At 46.8% G+C, this 20398-nt stretch overlaps 1 protein-coding gene and 1 pseudogene across 5 annotated transcripts in view; both read right to left on the bottom strand.

The window, feature by feature from the left end:
* The window catches only part of CDK14 (cyclin dependent kinase 14), a 2372392-nt gene that overhangs the window by 89220 nt on the left and 2262774 nt on the right, over positions 1 to 20398 (bottom strand). The window lies entirely within an intron of this gene.
* LOC138569948 (alanine aminotransferase 2 pseudogene) lies at positions 2616 to 5163 on the bottom strand (annotated as a pseudogene).

Here is a 20398-nt window from a genome sequence, read left to right as displayed (position 1 = left end):
GATTGTCATAACTCAATGAAATGTTTTACATGCATACAGTATATATGTAGTCAATGCCCTTAACCAATCACTAGTCCACGTAGGTTTTTTACCGAGACATTATTTTTTGATGTCAGCAATGATGAGATTTCAGCATTTAATCTATTGTTTATATTGAATTAATTGAGAGCTCCAAGAATGTAATGCTTCTATGCTGTCATCGCTTTAGTTCAGATTTCAATAAAGCTGGGTTTTGCTTGCACTCTGTCTTCTTTCATTATTTAGTCTGGTTTTGACTGACTCCATATCCTCTGGGTAATCTGGGACTATCCTGGGCCGCCTTAACACTAATATATTTTTTCGAAGGAGATATGCACCATCCATATAAAATATGCCCAATTTGCTTTCAAAATAACTAGCAAAATTGTCTGTCCCAGAAAAGTCATTAGCAACCAGCGTGCGGGAGCCGGCCATTCAGGAGGCTCGAAACATGGGCTGATACTCCCGATCTAGCCCATATTCCAAGCCCACCATCTTCCCCACCCTCCATTCCATTTTTCCAAACCCCCCTCTCCAACCCAACTTACCTGTTGGTTGAGGCAGCACATCCCGCTGCAGCAGCTTTGCTCTTCCGGCATCCTTCTTCAACCATAGTGGCCATCTTAGAAAAGTATTTTCATTTATTCAAGGGGACACGCAGTTTCAATAATTATTTTTATGTCCATGTAACATATCTTTCAAGCTCATTTTGATAAACCCTCTCCAAAAGGAACAACTTTTCAATAAACAACAAATTACTTTCATCCTCCTTTGAGGTACCACTGAAAAGAACTTACACAAACTACAAGTCATATAAAATAACGCCCTCCGGGCTGCCCTTTAGATTGGCAAACAGGAACACATCTCGCAAGCCAGAAAATATGCTAACTGAATCCCCGTCAAGGACTTAATCCACTTCAAGATTCTATCCATCACCCATCAATGCCTATTGAATGACTCTCCCCCTTACCTGTCTCAGAAAATGGAGAAGAACTCTGCGAGAAGGCCTGTAAGATCTGCCTATGCTCATTGTCTCACTACACAAAGATTCCACCAGAATAAAGTGGGGTGCTCCAGCTTCCCAGTGCGATCCTCCACTCTCTGGAATGTGCTTCCCCACACTTGCGACAATAACCTTCCTACAACTGCTTCAGGAAGAACCTCAAGACATTCTTGTTCAACTGACATTCCTCAGCTGTGTAACTCCCCTACTTTTTTGCCCATCTACCATCGATACCTTTCAAATGTTTCTCTCCCCAGCCTGGTCCCCTCTAGCCCCCCTCTATTCTCTGCAACTAGCGCCTTGATGCCCACAGGCTTTGTGCGCTGCTTTGCAAATGTACAAATACATAAATAAATCCTAATTCATTAGTTCAATTTAAACATACTGTTTATCCAATTTGTAGGCTGGCTAACAATGTTTTCAACATTGGCAAATTAAATATAATGTCTCTTGTGCTTCTTCAGAGCCATTATGTCAATACCAGTTTTCTTATTTTATTGTTTTTTTACAACGTGCCGAATGCTGTCCCTGAGCTTGGTTTCTAAGCGTGAATCTGGGATTAGAACCTCTGTTTCTATGCGTGACGCGTTGCCCCTGTGCTATCCTGCGTTCACAATACTGAAAGAAATGATGTGAGCCTTACAAGGCATACAAGAAACCTAACTGTAGAAAAGGAAGGAAAGTCCTGGATCCACACTTCACATGACACAGTCATGGCTGCTCTTGGGTGTCAGCTGGGAATGGAGGATGTCCACTTTGGGATCAAGAATCTTTAGCTATAAAGATAAAATCAGTGTGTGTGGCCTTAATCTAAGTAATGTAGGTTTTGCTCCTGACCTAAAGATAAAAGGAAAACGTGAAAAAGAGAAAAAGGCGATAATTATGCATATACTGCATAAATAAACATGAGCTTTTTTGTAATTTTAGCAATTTGCGAAAGCTGTGTCCTGGTTGTGGTAATCCTATTGATGAGTATAAGTGATCTGTAGAATGCATGCCAGGGTGGCTGCCGAGCCTCATCCCTTTCTCTATTGGGATCTAGTCAGACCACTTCATGAAGGGTCAGTGGGCGCGACCAAGCAGCAGGCCTTGTTGCAGGATTCCTTGGTGGAAGCTGTAAATACGCTGATGCCCTCAAGTAGAGAAAGTCCAGCGTTGTGAGGCGTGAGGCTATGCTCACATGGACATTTGTAAGAGAGAGATAAATGATACATTGACCCGGTTGACCAAGGGGTTTTCTGACATGCTGCCTGAAGAGGGTCCTAGGCAAAGTCAGCTCTGGTGCAAGGTTATGGGCCGACGCTGCTATAGTGTCCTTGAAGTGGCCAAAGCTTCTGTCCAGGAGGAGCATACAACAAGTCAACTCTGACAGAACATGTGCCCATCTCCTGTTCCATCACATCTTGATCAGAGTGTTCAAGCCTGTAGGGTATTTTGTGGAGATTTGGGGCCTGACGGTATTTTATTACCGCCGAAAAATAACTTAGCAATAATCACTCTTTGTATTCAGATTTGGCCATGTGCAACAATAATACAATGGACATGCATTATTTCAGCACCCAGACCTGCATATTTGGTCTGGGTGCTGAAAAGAACAACATGCTTAAAAACATCAGATCACCATGCCGTCATATGCACAATTCACAAGGCCTTCAGTGAAGAACAAGAGACATGAGCGTGCAGTAACAGAGAAGCAGAGATCTGATTAAAAACTAAAACCCAAGAGAGCTCCGTGCTCCCAGGAAGAGGGCCAGTGCAAGAAGGCAGTAACAGAGAAGCAGAGATCTGATTAAAAACTAAAACCCAAGAGAGCTCCGTGCTCCCAGGAAGAGGGCCAGTGCAAGTTTACAGGCATAAAGCTGAATTAGATCAGGGACTACAACAGGTGTATGTGCCCAGGAAAAGTGTCGGTGTGACTGTAGTTACAGGCACAAGGCAGAACTGGAGCAGTGAATCCAAGAGCTTCGTGCTCCCAGGAAGTGTGGCAGCAGAAGGGTTAAGGTGTAAGTTGATAACTAGCAGGGAGTAAAAAAAGGTATTGTAAAACCTGTGCAAATTTACATATCATGGGTTTGAGGTCATATCGGATGTGTCACTGAATTTGTTCACATGGGGCACTACATGTTCCCCTTTCAAGCAGTGGCCATTGAGCTATTAGCAGAGGGTCTACACCCACTCATGAAGGTATTGTTGGTGATGAGGCATTCTGGGCCCAGCAGACTGAGTGGTCCGTGCACAGGACTACGAGTCGCACTGTAAAGGTTGCATCAGGCAAGTGATTGAGGATGTACGCGCTTCGTGTCCGGCAAATCTATTTGTCGTTGCATAGACATTCTTCATTCTCCAATGAAGCAACACCCTGGACAGTTTCATGCCCTTTTCACGCTCCATCCCGCCTCCAGCTCACGTGTTGATTGGTTGGATTTCCCAGTAGTGTCAAATTCTGATTCAAGTCGCAGCTCTGTGGATTTCTCTAGGAATATTCCTGAATGAATTTCGCGTGGAAGTCCTTCACCTTCTCCAGAAGAGTCCTCAGCTGTTCCTTGGGAGGGAGGATGGTCATCCTGAAGTGGTAGGTGCCATCTCGCTGTCCGAAACCACTGCCTGGGACCACACAGATCCCGGTCTGCTCCAGCAGCTTCATGCAGAAGAACATGTCTGGTGCCTGCCCATGGTCCTGTGCCAACTTTACAGCTTTCTCTGGGATCTCGATCCTGGGGAAAGAGTACATGGCTCCCTGGACAGGATTGCATCGGATTCCAGGCGCTTGGTTCAGTATTTCCTCTGTCAGTGAAGCCTTCTCTGCCAGGTTACTGAGCACCGCCTGCCTTTCAGCAGCAAACTGTTTGTAGGAGGGGTCTCCAGGCTGTGGTGGGTTCATAATGACGTCAAGCACAGCCTGGGCAGGTGCCGGTGGGCACAGGCGCACAGACACCAGCTTGGTAAGTTGCTGCTTCACCTCAGGATCCATATTGATGACCTCCATGTAGCCCCCGCGGAACCCGCACTCTCCAATGAAGCCCTTGGAGATGGAGTGGAAGGAAGCCAGTTCCACCACGTCGGAGTACTTGGGTCCCATCTCAAACAGCACCTTCTTGAAGGAGTGGAAGGCGCAGCCCTCGGCATAGACGTTGTCCTGGTACACCTCGTCGGCCATTAGGAAAAGGTTTTCTTCAGCAGCGAATCGGATCACGTCCTCGATGCACTTCCTGCTCTGGACCTGACCTGTGGGGTTGCCCGGGTTGATGATGCACAGCACCTTTGGATCACAGTGCTTCCTGGCCTCACTGAGCGCCTTCCTCAGCTCGCTGATGCTAAGGGCCCAGCAGTTCTCCTCATCCAGGTAGTAGTTCACCTGCACAGCGTCCAACTCTGCCAGGGCGGCGGAATAGAGGGGGTACTGCGGGATGGGGATCATCACACCCGTCCGGGATGTGCCATGCCCAGTGACTAGCAGCTTCAGCATGGTCACTATAGTGTCGCTGGCTCCCGTGGAGAGGTAGATGTCGTCTGCACTGCAAGAGATGCCGCCATCCCGTCTTTCAATATACTTTGCCACATCCTGCCGTATGAGCTCAATGCCCTGGCTGGCAGTGTAGGCTCCAATACTCTGGCCGCCACACGCCCCCAGGATCCGCCGGGCCTTCTGCTTGGCATCTTCAGGGAACTTGTTCTCATTCAGCAGCTCCGGGTACAGGCAGAGCGCAGTCACCTGCCGGAGGAAGGTGATGGGCTTCTGGCCCATGGCCTGCGCATCCCCGATGTTGGCTCGGATCACCTCCGTGAACGGCTTCTTCACGCCCTGCTCGAGCTCCCGCTGCAGCTCCACGGCCCTGGTGACGATGGGGCCCCGCACGGCGTACTCCACGCGCCGGACGCACGGGTTCATGGAGTCCAGGGTGAGCACGCGCTCCCGCACCGTGCCGTTCTCCATCCTCCTGCGGGGGCTCTCCTGCTGCTGCTTCTCTGGCGCCGACCCGGACACGGCCCTGCGGAGCAACAAGGGGCGAGAGCTGAGCGGGGGCGGGCGGGTGTGCGCGGCGCGGAGGACCAGCTGCGCACAGGCCCCCAGACTGCGGAGCGACTCCATATCTATCCTCGGGGGGGGAGGTGGGGCGGGGGCGGAGGCTACAGGCTGTCCCGCGCTCTTCTGCGGGGAGGGGGCTCTCTTGGGTTTTAGTTTTTAATCAGATCTCTGCTTCTCTGTTACTGCTTTCTTGCACTGGCCCTCTTCCTGGGAGCACGGAGCTCTCTTGGGTTTTAGTTTTTAATCAGATCTCTGCTTCTCTGTTACTGCACGCTCATGTCTCTTGTTCTTCACTGAAGGCCTTGTGAATTGTGCATATGACGGCATGGTGATCTGATGTTTTTAAGCATGTTGTTCTTTTATATGCTTCCTGCCTTATGACCCTGTGCCTTTTGACCTCGTTGCGCATCTCGTTTCAGCGCTTTGTAGGTCTCTCTCTTCATTTAAACCATGTGGGGCTTTGGTTGGAAACAGTAAGGTCCTTTTCTGAGTTGCCCACTCTAGATGTACCTGTGGCATCTCTCCCGGGCACGACTCTCGCTTCCGTTCACTGACCATGAAAGTCACAAGTATCTCCTCGATCTGGGGAAAGTCTTTTATGGGGGTGTTGCAAAAGCAGGTTAGTCTTGTGTGAAATCCCTTATCCTGGGTTCCATCTTCAACATCACTTCTACCTTAAATCTCTGCTAGGTTGGGGGACTGTGGGTACAGACATGTAAATAATCCGCCTTAAGAACATGTGGCACACATGTTATGAATTTACTTTACTGTCATTGTCAACAATTGCGCTGTTCAAGGTTTGTTTTCTATGATCTTTGCAGGAATGTAAGCCCTTGAGACCGCACTACCACATCTGCAGTCTTTAAAATGTAGGCGGTGCCCCCCACCCCTTTGTTGCTATGAAACAGCTTCGCACAAGGGGCAGCGATAAACTACAAAGACGCCTTTATTATCCTTTGCCCAACTCACACATGGCATTATCAAAGTGAAAACAATTGTGAAAAGGCTTGTATCAAAGTTCAGAGTACAGGAAGTGTAATGGGAGCACAATGACGGGTTATTTTTCTGGGTAACGCTTATCGCTATTAAGGGATACTTTTAAGTGTTCAATGTATCAACTTTTTATCTAATCTTGCAAACTACTACACAAGTAGCAAACAGCACAGAGTACAGCACTACTACACAGGTAGCAAACAGCACAGAGTACAGCACTACTGCACAGGTAGCAATTTTTTTTCGCAGCACCACCACAAGGGTGCATTGCTATATGGGTTAGCAGATTAACAAGGAAAGACAGGCTATTCAGTCAAAAACGATTTTAACATATAAGATGCAAATCTATTTTTACAGTTAAAAGCACACGTGCTCATTTAAAAATGCACACTATTTTTCACCTGAAATGCCTATGGTGCGAGAGACACATTTGAAAATTAACAGCTAACCTATTAACCATTAACCTGACTAATAAAACCTTATTTAACATAACCCACTAATAAAATGTGTTCTCCACTGCAGAATTAGGCATACTCTGAAAACCATTTAAATGTGTGTGCAGATTTTTTTTTCTTCTCTTCTCTGCCTGATTCTCCGTGTTTTTGTGCACAGTAACTGCAGGAAGAAGGAAGTCAGATTTGCAACAATTGCAAATGTATAAGCGAAGCTATTGTTGAAGAGTAGGAGGATGAGAGATGATGGATTTCATTGGGACACGTCATACAGAGGGCTGAGAGGAAAGTTTTAGTGGGCAGTAACGGGGAAAAAGAGAGGGGACATTTTTCTGCACTACTGGGGAGAAGAAGCTGGCTGTGGGGCTCCTGACTGAATGCAGATTCCTGTGTCCTGCTGCAGTCGAGATTGGGGAGAGCTGAAAGAAGGACCTTTCCACTGGCTGAGGCATTCCTATCTGCAAAAGCTGAGAATTCCAGGCAATGACCCCGGTTTGAGAAGGCAAGCGTTCCTTTTTGCTGGAGTTAATCCAAGGGAGCCACATTCACAAAGAGAACAGCCAAAGAGAACAACTAAAAAGATAAGGTAATGAGAAGTGTGGGAGCTGAGTGTGTACGGTAATATGCAGTCAGTGTAGGATTCCTGTGCGTGTCTTAATCAAGTGCTAATGTTGCAATTTGAGTTCTGTTCTCCGCCACTCTCTTTGCAGTGTGTCACAGACAATGCTTTGACTGTACCATTTTATTTCTGTAAAGAATGAGATCGTGTTTAAATACAACTTTTATAATACAGAAAAATATTTGAAAACAGACGGGTGATGTTTATTGTTTACCATTACAATGCTGATGATGTGGGGAGATTTTTAAACAGTGCAATGGTCATTTTAAGACAGATGTGTGCATGTCAGAATCAGTATGAATAATTGTGAGTGACTGTAGCATAGCTTGTTGGAGGTACATGAGCCAACGGGAAGAGAGACTCTCTGAACATAGCTCCCTACCGTATATAAGGTAGTGGAAATTACCACAAGACTACCACATATAGCTCTCTGTCGTAAATAAGTCAGTGAGTTCGCCCATGGTGGCACACCAACACTATCACTGGAAAATGTGGTATTCCTAGAATGCAGGTCTGAGGTCTCTCTAGTGATCACACGAAAAATCTAAGCAAAGATAAGGGATTCTGGACATTGGGGCCACAAATAAAACAAGGGAATTATGCTCACCAAAATACCACCAACCACGTATACCAAATATGCAGGTCTGGGTGCTGAAATAATGCATGTCCATTGTATTATTGTTGCACATGGCCAAATCTGAATACAAAGAGTGATTATTGCTAAGTTATTTTTCGGCGGTAATAAAATACCGTCAGGCCCCAAATCTCCACAAAATACCCTACAAGCCTCACGGACATCGCCCTCTTTGTGGGAGAAAGGAAAGAAGGAGCTGGCACTGCCCACATGTAAGCCGGCTGTAGACAGCATGTTTGAACCACTATATCTTCAATACCCTACAAAACCCTGTGCCTGTGCAATGAGCCCCACGCGTTCCCATAAGAATTGCTCTCATTTCCAAAAATGTGTTGTGTAGTAATGAAAGAAGACTGCCTCCCTGATCACATAGCCACCTTCCCCTAACTAGTTTGGTACACTGATTAGGCGGTGGCACCCTGAATCTACTGATGTGGCATGCGTCCTGGTACAAAGCACCAACGCATATTTAAGTAGAGGTCACTGTTTGTGCCAACTCTGGTTTTTCAAGGCCGCCTCGTCACCCAGGTTGCATTTCTTTGACTCATGGCAGCCTAAGAGCAAGAGACTGATGCACACTTGTTTCGAGTCAGTGCTTTCTTATGAAGATGCTCGGTTGGGTCCATGTAGGTGGGTTAGGAGTTGGATTATTTGGTGCTAAGCCTTAACATACTCGCCCCCGCCACTGCCATGCCCCTGACCACCAGGCTCCTGACAATAGTGCACAAAACACGCTAAATGGGCTCAAGGCACCTACAAACAGTATTTCTGTTTTACTTTTCTCAACTGTACTTAATCAGGAAGATGTCAAAGTGAACTTGTACTGTACTGGGTAGATTCAAACCGCTGGAGTGTAGCGGGTTTCTGCGCAAGTTCTCAACCAAAGAAATGATTTTATTCACATAACAAACATTACTGTTTGTTCAATGACTATATACATGTATATATGTTATAAATAACCAATCATAATCGTAATAATCACTGTGCATATATATACACACATATATATATATCTTTATGTATATATATATGTATATATATATGTATGTGTGAGTGTTTATTTATATACATGCACACACGTGTTTCCATCAGACAGAGCAAGATTATTTCTGCAATTTAAAATGTGACTATAGGCATCTCTCAGTCCCTTCAATTAAAATATAATGATTTCTCATCTTTATTCAATCCCCTTCAAAAGGTTTCACTGCTCCTGGTGTTCCGCGTTATGCAAAGACGTGTTCCCGCCAATGAACATCGCCTTATGGTCCTGCTTCTGCAAATAACCTGCTGTGAGCTGATAAAAGGATTAATGCAGCCAAAAAACTTAATCTGTGAAATTACAAATTAAATTCTCATATTAAAACTACCACCCTGAGGTATTTTGTGTGGGTTTAATTCCCCTCTGGTGCTCTGCATACATCGTGCGTGTTAATGACTAGGACAAGCCTCTCTCTGTTGGCAGCCTGCTGCCGAGTGATAATGTGTGGGCATTTGCTTTCACTCAGAGAGCTGGATTTAACCACTGGCTGTTAAACTAAGTGGCGACCGGCTAATATATCCACATTACCAGGAGCGCGGTACTACAGAATTCAGATTTCAGAGACTAACACCGTGGCACGAGTAAACTGCGCATTCAAATGGGATAGAGATATCGCCCATACAACATAATCTCAGTGCTCCTCCGACGTCGATGGAGAACACAGACATTAATTAACATAAACCCCAGGCCTCATACTAAAACGACAACGCGTGCATCATTAATTAGTGCAGGGTGCGTTTTCACGGCAACTGGCAGAGCGCACTGGTCAGGAAGAGCATGGCCGGGCCATGACATGGGTCAAATACCGGAAGTAACACCACTGGGTACACAGGGGCACCTGGAATGATCAATGGCAATCATTCTGCAATATCAACAGGGCCTCTGCTATATACATATTGACCTGTCACTCTCAGCAGTGCCGAGGCCAAGAATACTCGGCCACAGCATGTGGAGGACACTCCTCGTTGCTCCTTTCTCTTCCATCAACAACCACTTACTAGCTTCCCTTTTGTCCTTTATTACCCCGCCCTTCTTCTCTCTGCCCCCATGTGCGAGAGGAGTGCTGCTTGCACGCCTCTTAAAGGGGCAACAACCTCTGCCACCATAGTCGACGTTAGTCTTCGCGGCCTCTTTTCCCGGCAAATGGCAATATTAATTAATTCTATTGTTGGCAATCTGGTTTCACCACATTTGCCAAACTTTACGAGGAACCTCGTATTGACTTTGCCTTCTATCATCCTTCACACTGGGTAAGAGCACCTATCATTAAAGCGCTTAGAAGCAACAGGCACAAAGCATGAAGCGCACAGATCCATAACTTCAAGCTATGACATCATTTGGTGATGTCATATGCCCAAACACATACCTTCCGTGCGTTGGTCAGGAAAGAAACGCTCGGTTCTCTGCTCACACCACCTCTTTTCAAACTGCATGTTATTGTTTAAAGTGCAGACCTAGCTTGAGAGCAGCAGAGCATTGTACAGAGTGTAGCCAGTATTTGTGTTGACATTTGTTAATAGTAGCACAGTACTGTGAGTTGAGATGTGTTGTGTGTGTTGGTATGTGCATCCATTGGAATTAGTTCTTGGTCAGGTGCCTTCCTTTCAAAACATGGATTAAATTGATAGGCACCCATATATCACAAACATGTACATGGGTGGCTATCAACTACGTGAAATGTTCCACCTTGGGGTTCAGAACCACATCATGGTGAACTCCAGTTTCCCTCTTGCTGTCCATCCGGTGTGACTCTGAACCCTCCTGGGGAATATTTCCCTGTAGTTCATAGTTACTTATGCACAATTCTATTTGTTTAGCTCATTGCAAATGGCAACTTTTCTAACAAAAGATATCAACACGTGATACTATCATTATTCCTATAAAACATCCAGTTCATTTTTTTACTTCTAATAAAACCTACTCAATAATGTATACGTAAAATAGAATTAATGGGGACAAGTGATAGACAAATGTAGGAAGAGAAAAGGGTGTCCAGAAATGAGGAGAGACACTTTCAGGACTACAAGGGAGCCGCGAGTATCATCGTTCAGACGGCGTTGAATGACCCGAAATCTTCTGGAGACTAAGGCTGGCTACTTAAAAGGAAACCGAAAGATTTGCACATCTGAAAAAAGCAAATATGTATTCACAGCAGCGCAGCGGATTTGCAGCAAAGCTCGCAATGTTGTTGAATCCTGTTGCCAGACTTCCGGCGCCTGGGGTGTTACATTTCTTCCCCAGAAAAGAGATACAGACGATGTTTGAATTTTTTTTTTATAGGATGTAAATACTTCATAATATTCTAAAAGTAATTGAAGACATCTGTACTGCGTGAAACATGGCCCAGGAATGTGCTTTGTTCCGTGTGAGGCGAACAAAAGAGCTGTTTGTGAAGAGCCGAGGCCTCCCAAATTCATAAAATTGAGCTCAAGTCGCCTCTTGTTCCGTTTCAATGGCACACGTCTAGCAGTAACACGACATTGTCCCCTCGGGCTTTGGACAAATCTTCCTGAAGTTGTCATCCCCAAGGCTATCGGTGGAAGTTGGGGCGTCCTATGCTGCGTCTTTATTACGCTGTGCAACTAATTAGAAAATGTCTCATGACCGGGCCCGACCTCATCACAACTCTCTTTGGCATAATTCAGAAAAAATAACGCATTTCCCCTCTGCTAGTATCCAGTGTGCTTTTGAGCAGTGCAATTGTGGTGCACTCAGAGGTGTACCATCTGTCCATGATACAAGGTCCCTGGGAAAACCATATTGTTAAACAGACAAAAAGAAAGTTTGCCCAAAAAAGAGAGAATCGTTTTAATACATGCCCTAATTCCAAAGCATTTTAAAAAAACACTTCCATATTCATTCTTCAATTCCCTCAATGCTACCGGCTTTCATTATAAAGCTGTTTCGGAGTATACAGATGGTCCTCACTGTGCACAATGCACAATAAGTGTACGCTGCCTGCAGTGGCCCATCTAAAACACTCAATCAAAATGAGCACAAAATATGTAGGCTCACGTGACATGGGGTATGGCGTTTAAAAATGTAATACTTTCATTTTTTTAGGTGATCTAAAACCTTAATGAAAGCAGGCCACACATGGGGCCTCATTCCGACCCTGGCGCTAATGGGTTAATGGCGCTGTAAAAGGCTGTGGTGCCGTTAACCCATTAGTGCCTAATTACGAGGTCCCTTTGCGGGACCCGACCTTAACGGCTGGTCTAGACCAGCCGTTAAAGTAGGGACCCGCAAAGGGGCCTTCGCGGTAAGTATGGTACCGCAATTAGCGGTACCATAATTAGCACCTTCGCCATTCCCACTATGCCCTATGGGGCAAAAATGGGAATGGGGAAGGGCCATGGGGAAATACCGCCCCGCCAACCTTGGAATGGGGTGGTATTTCCCCATTTCACCATGGCAGACACGTTACGATACCGGCACCAACCATGGTGCTAATAGCGCCATGGTTTAGCGCCGGTATTGTAATGAGGGCCATTGACCAACACGGATCAGAACTTGTTACACTGAACTGCCCATGCTTTATAGCTCAGTGCTTGGGCATATCTCATGTCCACCAAACAACTAGGTGCCAAATAACGGAACTGGCTTCATGAACAATATTCTGTCACTCACACATCGTCACTTCTAGCATGCTATGCCTTAGTATTGCTGAACTCCTCAAAACCCCACTCGGCTCAAGTCAGCACATTTGAGTCTACATGTATTGTGACGATTCACATGGTGCTGTCACTTCTCCCTAGGGGGAGCACTTTTCAATGAGGCTAGGGAGGTGTGGCTGCTACCCAATAGTCCCCTTAGGGCTGGTTTAATGGAGAATGACCTCATGGGGCAGGACACCTCCTCTGGGGTTAAGGACAATCACCTGGGGTACACCCCAATGCATGTTGCCACTACCCAACATTCCTTAGTCCTCCCTAATGTCTAGAACCATTACATTGAGAACAAAACCATGTAGTGTTGCAACGTAGGGCCTAAGACCAAAAGTACTAGTACAAGGAAGAACACAGGAGACATGAAGATCATGAAGTGTGATAACACTGGTACGATCTGGCCCCAAGGCGGCAGAAGGATTCAGATGATAATAAAGAAGAAAGACTTCTGTAACAAATGTTGATATGTTTTTTTTATTTATGTTTCAATTTAAACTAATTACAGAAAAATTTGATAAATTTGTATGTATTTGAAAAGTTGATTAATCAGCTAAATCAAATAAAAAGAAATTAAAAAAAAAAAGAAGAAGGACTTGTATAATCAGGATGAGAGGAGCTGGATACAAAGTATAAAAATGAACAGATTGTTAGATCAGGGAAGCCCAGCTACGGACCCTACACAGCCATAATGAGAAGCACAGTAGTGGCAGGAGCAGCGGTATCCAGTCCTGTTGGGGAAAGCAGCCAGCACCTAAACTCTCAAGCACGGCAGATATGAATGCTGCCAGAAAGCTGTAGAGAAGCTGAGAGCACCAAGGATGCCAAGGAAGTTCTCTGCCTGCCGAGTTAAGGCAGACTGCATCCCAAAGCCAGGAAGATGCCACAAAGCCATGACTGCAGAGGAGAGAAGCCCACGGGGTCGGAGAAGTGCGCCCCAATCCTAGGAAGTCACAGCAAGGTACCTAATCCCTGTAATAGTTTAGGTGAGGTACATGAAAACCAGAGGGCACCCAGAGATTGACACAGAGGCTTACAGTGGCTTTTCCCCGGCCCAGTATAAGCAAGGAAGTTAATGGGCATAAGGAGAGAAGGGTCTGGGACACCAAGAGTAAGAAGAAAAGCATAAGAGGAAATCTTTCTCAGCGCAGTGGTAGTGAGGAAACCACTGACAATCAGAGAAGGGTCTGGAACCCAAAGAGTGAGAAGGCAAACATTAAAGGAAATCTTTAAATCTGACAACCAGAGAAGGGGCTCAGACCCCAACAATAAGGAGAAATATATAAGAGGAAATCTTCCTCGGCACAGTGGTAGTGAGGAACCCACTGGCTTCCAAAAAAAGGGCTTGGAACCCCCCCCAACAGTGTGAAAAAACTGTATCAAACAATACCAGGAGAAGGGAGACATTTTCCTAGTATTGGACAAAGAGCTGTGATGAAGACGCCAGGGGAAGGGAGTCATTCCCCCTGGCCATGTTTTGAATTAAACCAAGCACCTGGTGCAGGCCAAGAACTTGTGTTAAAAACACCAGGAGACAGTATTAATTGACTGTGGACTCGTGGTGAACTGTACAAAGTAACTCCAGGAGAAAGGAGACATTCCCTTGGCACTGGGCTGAGAGTGGTACTGGAGACACCAGGGGAAGGGAGCCATTCCCCTGGTTCTACTGAGAACTGCACAAACTTATACCAGGAGAAGGGAGTCATTCTCCTGGACATTGGACAAAGACTGGGTGAAGCCTGTAAACCAGGGGAAAAGAGTAAGTCCCTCTGGTATTTTCTGTTGAAAGAAACCAATTGTTGGACATTGTTCAAGAAGTAGGAGAAGGGAGCCATGCTCCTGAGCGAGAACTTTTTGCTAGTTTATGTTTTAGTTATAGTGTGAGGGTTTGAGTAGGAATTGACACAGGACAGTGGAACTTAAATTGACATTTTGACAAGTCTTTTAGTTTAGCTCGAGGCAGGGAAATCCCTCGAACTACAACCCCTCTAAGAGATAGGGACAGTGAGGACTTTTATTTCAGAAACAAAGGTTTTGAACCAAAACCATGCCAACTTTGTGCCAGCTGCCTTCTTCGACACCCTTACAGGATTCAAGCTTAAACAAACCCTCCTCCATCTTACAGCCTATCCTTTGCCTCATCAATAACTCAAGAACTCCTGTTCAATTTGTCTGTATGTGCTTTCACTCTGTCCTCATTTCTCACCCTTACATGCTCCACTCCTCGGAATCTGCTCTGGATAGCAGTTAATGGGTCCTTAACCACTTTAGTGCCAGGGACAAGGTATCTCGTCCTTGGAATTCTCTCCCTGTTGCCAAGGACGAGATACCCCTCCTTTTAGGCACCTTGTTTTGAGCTCAAAACTGTAAACCAACCCCCGGGCTAGGTGTGCCAGGGGGCTGGATTACCTTCAGTTTCACATCGGCGTACGTAACGCATGCCGACATGAAACTGAAAGTATTTTCACCTCAGCAGCCATTTTCGGCTGCCGCGGTCAAGAGAGAAAGTAAGCTCCCTTCTTCCTCTGCCTCAATTTTTTCACATAACCCTACCCCTGGGGGCAGATGAACACTCATCATCAGCCCTCCATTTGGAGTGGGGGGGAGAGGGCCATCACAAAATGTTAGAAAGGCCCCCCAATGGGTGGGGCAATAGGTTTTGGGCACCCTGGGGGCAGAATGGCACACTATTGTGCCCATCTGTGCCAAGGGGAGTTGGGTAAACAAAGGAAAAAAGTGAAAATGGTAGGCAGCATTTTAGGGGGGCTGTGGGGCACCCCAAACCGCTGGGGAATTCTGTAATGGGAACGGGTGGTGGCCTCCTCCCCTCCCACAATGTAATGGGGGCCATGTCATGCAGCCCTCCCTGGGGGCAGATATCTGCTCCTAGGAAGGGACACCTGACCCAAAGGAGAAGGGTATGGCAGACCCCCCTTACCTGCCCCCAGGGAGCAAAAGCTCCTTTTGGGGGGGGTGGAGAGGTGCACCCCCCCATTACATTGCAACATTTCCCGGCAGTTTAGGGTGCCCCTCAGCCCCCCTAAAATGCAACCTGCCATTTTCAATTTGTTTCTTTGTTTATGAAACTTGCCTTGGCCCAGATGGGCACAATGGTGCACCAATCTTCCCCCAGGGTGCCCAAACCTTACTGCCCCACCCATTGTTTGGTGGCCCTCTGCCACCCACCCCAAATGGAGGGGGTGTACCTCATGCAGCCGTTCGTAGGAGGCCTAGGGAGGCCTGCATGAGGTGCCCTCCACACCCATTTGGGGAGGGAGGGAGACGGCCATCACAAAATGTCAGACAGGCCCCTCACTGGGTGGGGCAGTAGGGTGTGAGCACCCTGGGGGCAGAATGGCACACTATTGTGGCCCTCTGCGCCAAGAGGATTTGGGTAAAGAAAGGAAAAAAGTGAAAATGGTAGACAGTATTTCAGGGGGGCTGCGGGGCATCCCAAACCGCCCGGGAATTTTATAATGTGAAGGGGTGGTGGCCCTCTCACCCCCACCCACAATGGAGTGGAGGTTATGTCATGCAGCCCTCCCGGGGGGGGGAAATATGTACTCCTAGGAAGGGACACCTGACCTCAGGGAGGAGGACATGACAGGCCCCCACCATATCTGCCTCCAGGGTGGGCGACATGAGATGGGCCACCCCTCCATTTGGCGAGGGGTGGAGAGGTGCACCCCCCTTTACATTGCAAAATTCCCCAGCAGCTTAGGGTGCTCCTGACCCCCCCTAAAGTGCAGGCTACCATTTTCAATTGTTTACTTTGTTTATCAAACTTACCTTGATGCAGATGGGCACATTAGTGTGTCATCTGAATGATACCTTGCCTAGTAGGATTGTTGTCTGTCCTCCCTTTGTTCCCCCTTCCTTGCTAATAGCACCATGGCTACCTCCTACCGCGTAATGAGGCCCACTGTGTTCTTCACCTCGTACCCCTGAAAAGAATGTGCCAATTACGTATTGACCTACTGTTATCTCACATGAGAGGTGCATGTCAGATTGGGGGAACTGTGTGTCTGGGATTGTTGCAACAGCCATGTGTTGAAGCAATCATTGTGCTAATTGGTAAACTGGCTGTCTGGCCATATTCATGGGAGTTTTCCTGTTTCCATTTCCCCTTGAGGATGAGGGTTGTGTGGATTATCGGCCCATCTTTCATCCCAAGGGCTGCACGACTTTTCCGAGGGCCAACCACATCTGGGTCTGGAAGGGATGCCATTGTGGTGCATTGGTTTGGGGTCGAGGGGATGCGCCTTCTACAGCTCAGAGGAGCCATCAGCGATGTCGAGGCAAAAGGAGATGCCCCCCCTGACCTTATAGTGGTGCACCTGGGAGGAAATGATTTGGCGTCTGTGGGAAGGAAGGGGGTGCGGGAGCAGCTCGTGGCAGAACTGGAATGGATTGCACAGAGGTTTCCAAACACTCTGGTGGCCTGGTCCCAGATGATTCCCAGGAGGGATTGGAGAACTCTGGGGAATGCAAGGGCCATCAACTCCTCGGTGAGGAAACTCAATGTGGAGTTTGCAAGACTGACAAAGGGGAATGACAGATTTCGGGCTATTCGCCATGGCTTCCTCAAAGGGGAAGTGATGTTTTACAGAGACGGGGTGCACCTTTCAAACAGAGGCATGGATGATATTTAGAATTTTGCCCAGACGCTATGTTGCTGTGGCAAGCCCAGTAACGGATGCACTTACTGGATTGTGTGAAATGCTAATAAAAATGTCAGTAAGTATGTTGACTGTGAGACTCCCACTTCCTAGCAATTGATTTGTGTATGGCATGTCAATGTATTTCATATGGCGGTGCTGCTTTTGTCTTTGCTACCCCCATCGCTTTCATCAGCCTAATTCCAGTTGCTTGCCCTTGCATTAATTTCGTCCTTGTGACCTCCCCCTTTCCAACACAGAACCCTATGTGAATGAGGAGGTGCTTTTGTCAAAAGTGTGCCAGAAATTGTTTGGAAGGGCCTATCATGTACTTTTCTTATCTTCCCTGTCTGTGTCTTGATTGCTTCTGGTTTTACAACTCACCCAATCACTAATACGGTGCATGGTTGCTTCTCACCTCCATTTCCCATCCACCAGCATCCCATGGAGGAGGGGATGGTGCAACGCACGTTGGCTGTTTCTGCATTGGTAGTGTGGGTGCAATCTTCATCCCCACACTTGTATTTGTGTAATGTATAGCGCAAGAGGACATTGTCCTTAGCTTTTTTGTTATCTTTGTTTTAGGTGCAGGTGTGTTGTAGCTGTTACCCACTTGTAGGAAAGCAGTCAGCTGGTCCTTCACATTTCACGTGCGTGTTTGCAAAATAGTACTCCATTTCTTGTAGCGTGCTGAGAGTACCTCATATTGCAGAGGGCTGCTACAGTTTGTGAGCAAAGTCTGGACCTTTTGGCATACTTGTGTGGTGTAAGTTTGTGGCACTGAATACCACTAACTCTACTACGTTCCATACTTTGAGAAGCACACATAATTATTGTTTCAGTCTTCATCTGGTCTTTGGGCAGTGAAGGGTTCCATAGCTACAGTACTCATGGCTTCTCGCTGAACAATGTCTGGTGATGAGGCTTTTGCTGCAGTGATGGAGTCTGGCTCGGAGCAGGGCACAGAGGTGGATATGCAATCTGAAACAGATAGTGCTTCTGAGGGTCAGCGGGAAAGTGATTGGGGAAGTGAGTTTTCCATGGATGAAGGGTCCACCCCTCCTCCTCCTCATCATCATCATCATCTGATGACGAAGAGGATGACGGGGTACATGCACCTTTGCGCACCCTTCCCACACGCAGGGGACTTGTAAGGGGTAGGGGACGTGCAGGACGTCCACACAATGTTCCCGTTCCTGACATGGCTGAAGAGTCGCAGTGGGTACCTCCAGCAATGGCTCAGCCGGTTGTGCCCCCTTTTACTGGTATATCAGGGTGCACAGTGAATACAGATGGGTTTCAGCCTATTGATTTTTTAAACCTTTTTGTTGATGATGGGTTCACTGAAGATGCAGTTATACAAACCAATGTATACGCTGCTCAGTTCTTGAGGTCAAGGGGTCCGAGTCTCAAACCCCAGTCCAGAGCACATGCATGGGTTCCCACAACTGAAGTTGAGATGAGAAAAGTTTGGGCTCTCATTCTGCTCATGGGAATATCACAGAAGCCGACAGTCTCAATGTACTGGTCTACTAGAGCGGAACATTCTAGCCCCTTTTTTCCAGCTATAATGAGTAGAAATCGGTTTCAAGCGCTGCACCGTATGTTGCATTTCAATGACAACTCGGCAGCATTACCCAGAACTGACCCAAACTTTGATAGGCTCTTCAAACTCCAGCCATTTCTGGAGCACTTCAGTCAATGATTTGCCAGAACAAAGCCATCGATGAATCATTGGTGTTGTACAAGGGTTGGCTAATGTTGAGGCAATATATTCCTAGCAAGCGAGCACGATACAGGATCAAAATGTACATGTTGTGTGACAATACCACTGAGTATGTCAGCAGCATGAGAGTCTACAATGGTAAAGATTCCATCCTAAACCCTCCGGGCTGTACATCCCATTTAGGGACAAGTGAGAAGATAGTTTGGGATCTTCTCACACCGTTGCTCAACAAGGGTCACCATTTGTATGTGGACAATTTCTACACAGGAATTCCACTGTTCAAAGAATTGGTGACTGTGGGCACAGTTGCATGCGGTACAATCTGCAGTAACCGGAAAGGCTTCCCCAGACAACTTGTGTGTAAGAAGTTGGCCAAGGGAGAATGCATGGCATTGCGGTGGGATGAACTGTTAGCAGTGAAATTCTGTGACAAAAGGGATGTGTACATGCTAAGTACTATTCATGATGAAAGTACTTCAGCAGTCACTCTGAGATTAGCAGACCTGGCAAGTGTGGAAGCCCAACTGCATTCTGGACTACATAAATACATTGGTGGAGTAGATAAAACCGACCAAGTGCTTGAGTCATACCGTGCTGAACACAAGTCGTGCTTCTGGTACAAAAAGGTGACCACACGCATTGTGGATATTGCAATGTACAATGCTTATGTGGTGTACCGGGCAGCTACTCCACAAAACAATCTCTCCTTTTTGAACTTTGAAACAGAAGTTGTTAATTCTCTGACTATGGTCCATGTACAAATTCCCTCCTATCCATAGGTAGAATATGTGGCCAGATTGCAAGAGCGACACTTTGGTGATTATGTTCCTTCCACTGCCACAAAGGCAATACCTTACCGAAAATGTAAGGTATGTGCAAAACAAGGAAAGCGGAAGGATACTCGGGTGTACTGTCCCCAATGCCCTTCCCAGCCACCCTCTGCTTTCAGCCTTGTTTCCTTTTGTATCATACAAAGGATAAATATTGGGATATCGACTGATTTCCGAAAATGCCCATCATTCCTTGAACGGGACCCCTAGGCTCCGAATTCATGCATTTCTTAAAAAGGAATGGCACTCCTGCTCCCTGGACTGGAGGTGTACCTTCAATAAAAATGCAACAGGATTTCAACTCACTTCACTTGATTTAGCATGCTTTCACGAGCATTGCTAGTCCTGCTCCCTCCATTGAGGCCTGCCTTGAAAGGCACACCACTGCCGTAGCTTTCCCTTGAGCCCTGCCTACGAAATAAACGTCAGTCCAGCTCCCTCAGCTCAAGGCGTGACTTGCAAAGGAACACAAATCAGGCTCCTTCCATTTGAGGCCTGCCTCTCAAAGAACATTCATTACGGATCCCTCCACCCACGGCGTGCCATGCCCAAGAAAGGAACTCCATTGTGGTTCATTCCCATTTGGTATGCTTTGGCAAGCACTGCTGGTCCTGCTCCCTCCACTTGAGGCCTGCCTTGGAAAGGGACACCACCTCGGTACCTGTCACTTCAGGTCTGCCTCTGAAGGAAATGTCAGTCTAGCTCCCTCTGCGCAAGGTGTGCCTTGCAAAGTA

This window comes from Ambystoma mexicanum, chromosome 2q, assembly GCF_040938575.1.
Source record: "Ambystoma mexicanum isolate Mex_15411 chromosome 2q, UKY_AmexF1_1, whole genome shotgun sequence".
NCBI lineage: Eukaryota > Metazoa > Chordata > Amphibia > Caudata > Ambystomatidae > Ambystoma > Ambystoma mexicanum.
This window is presented reverse-complemented; position numbering and strand designations above follow the sequence as displayed.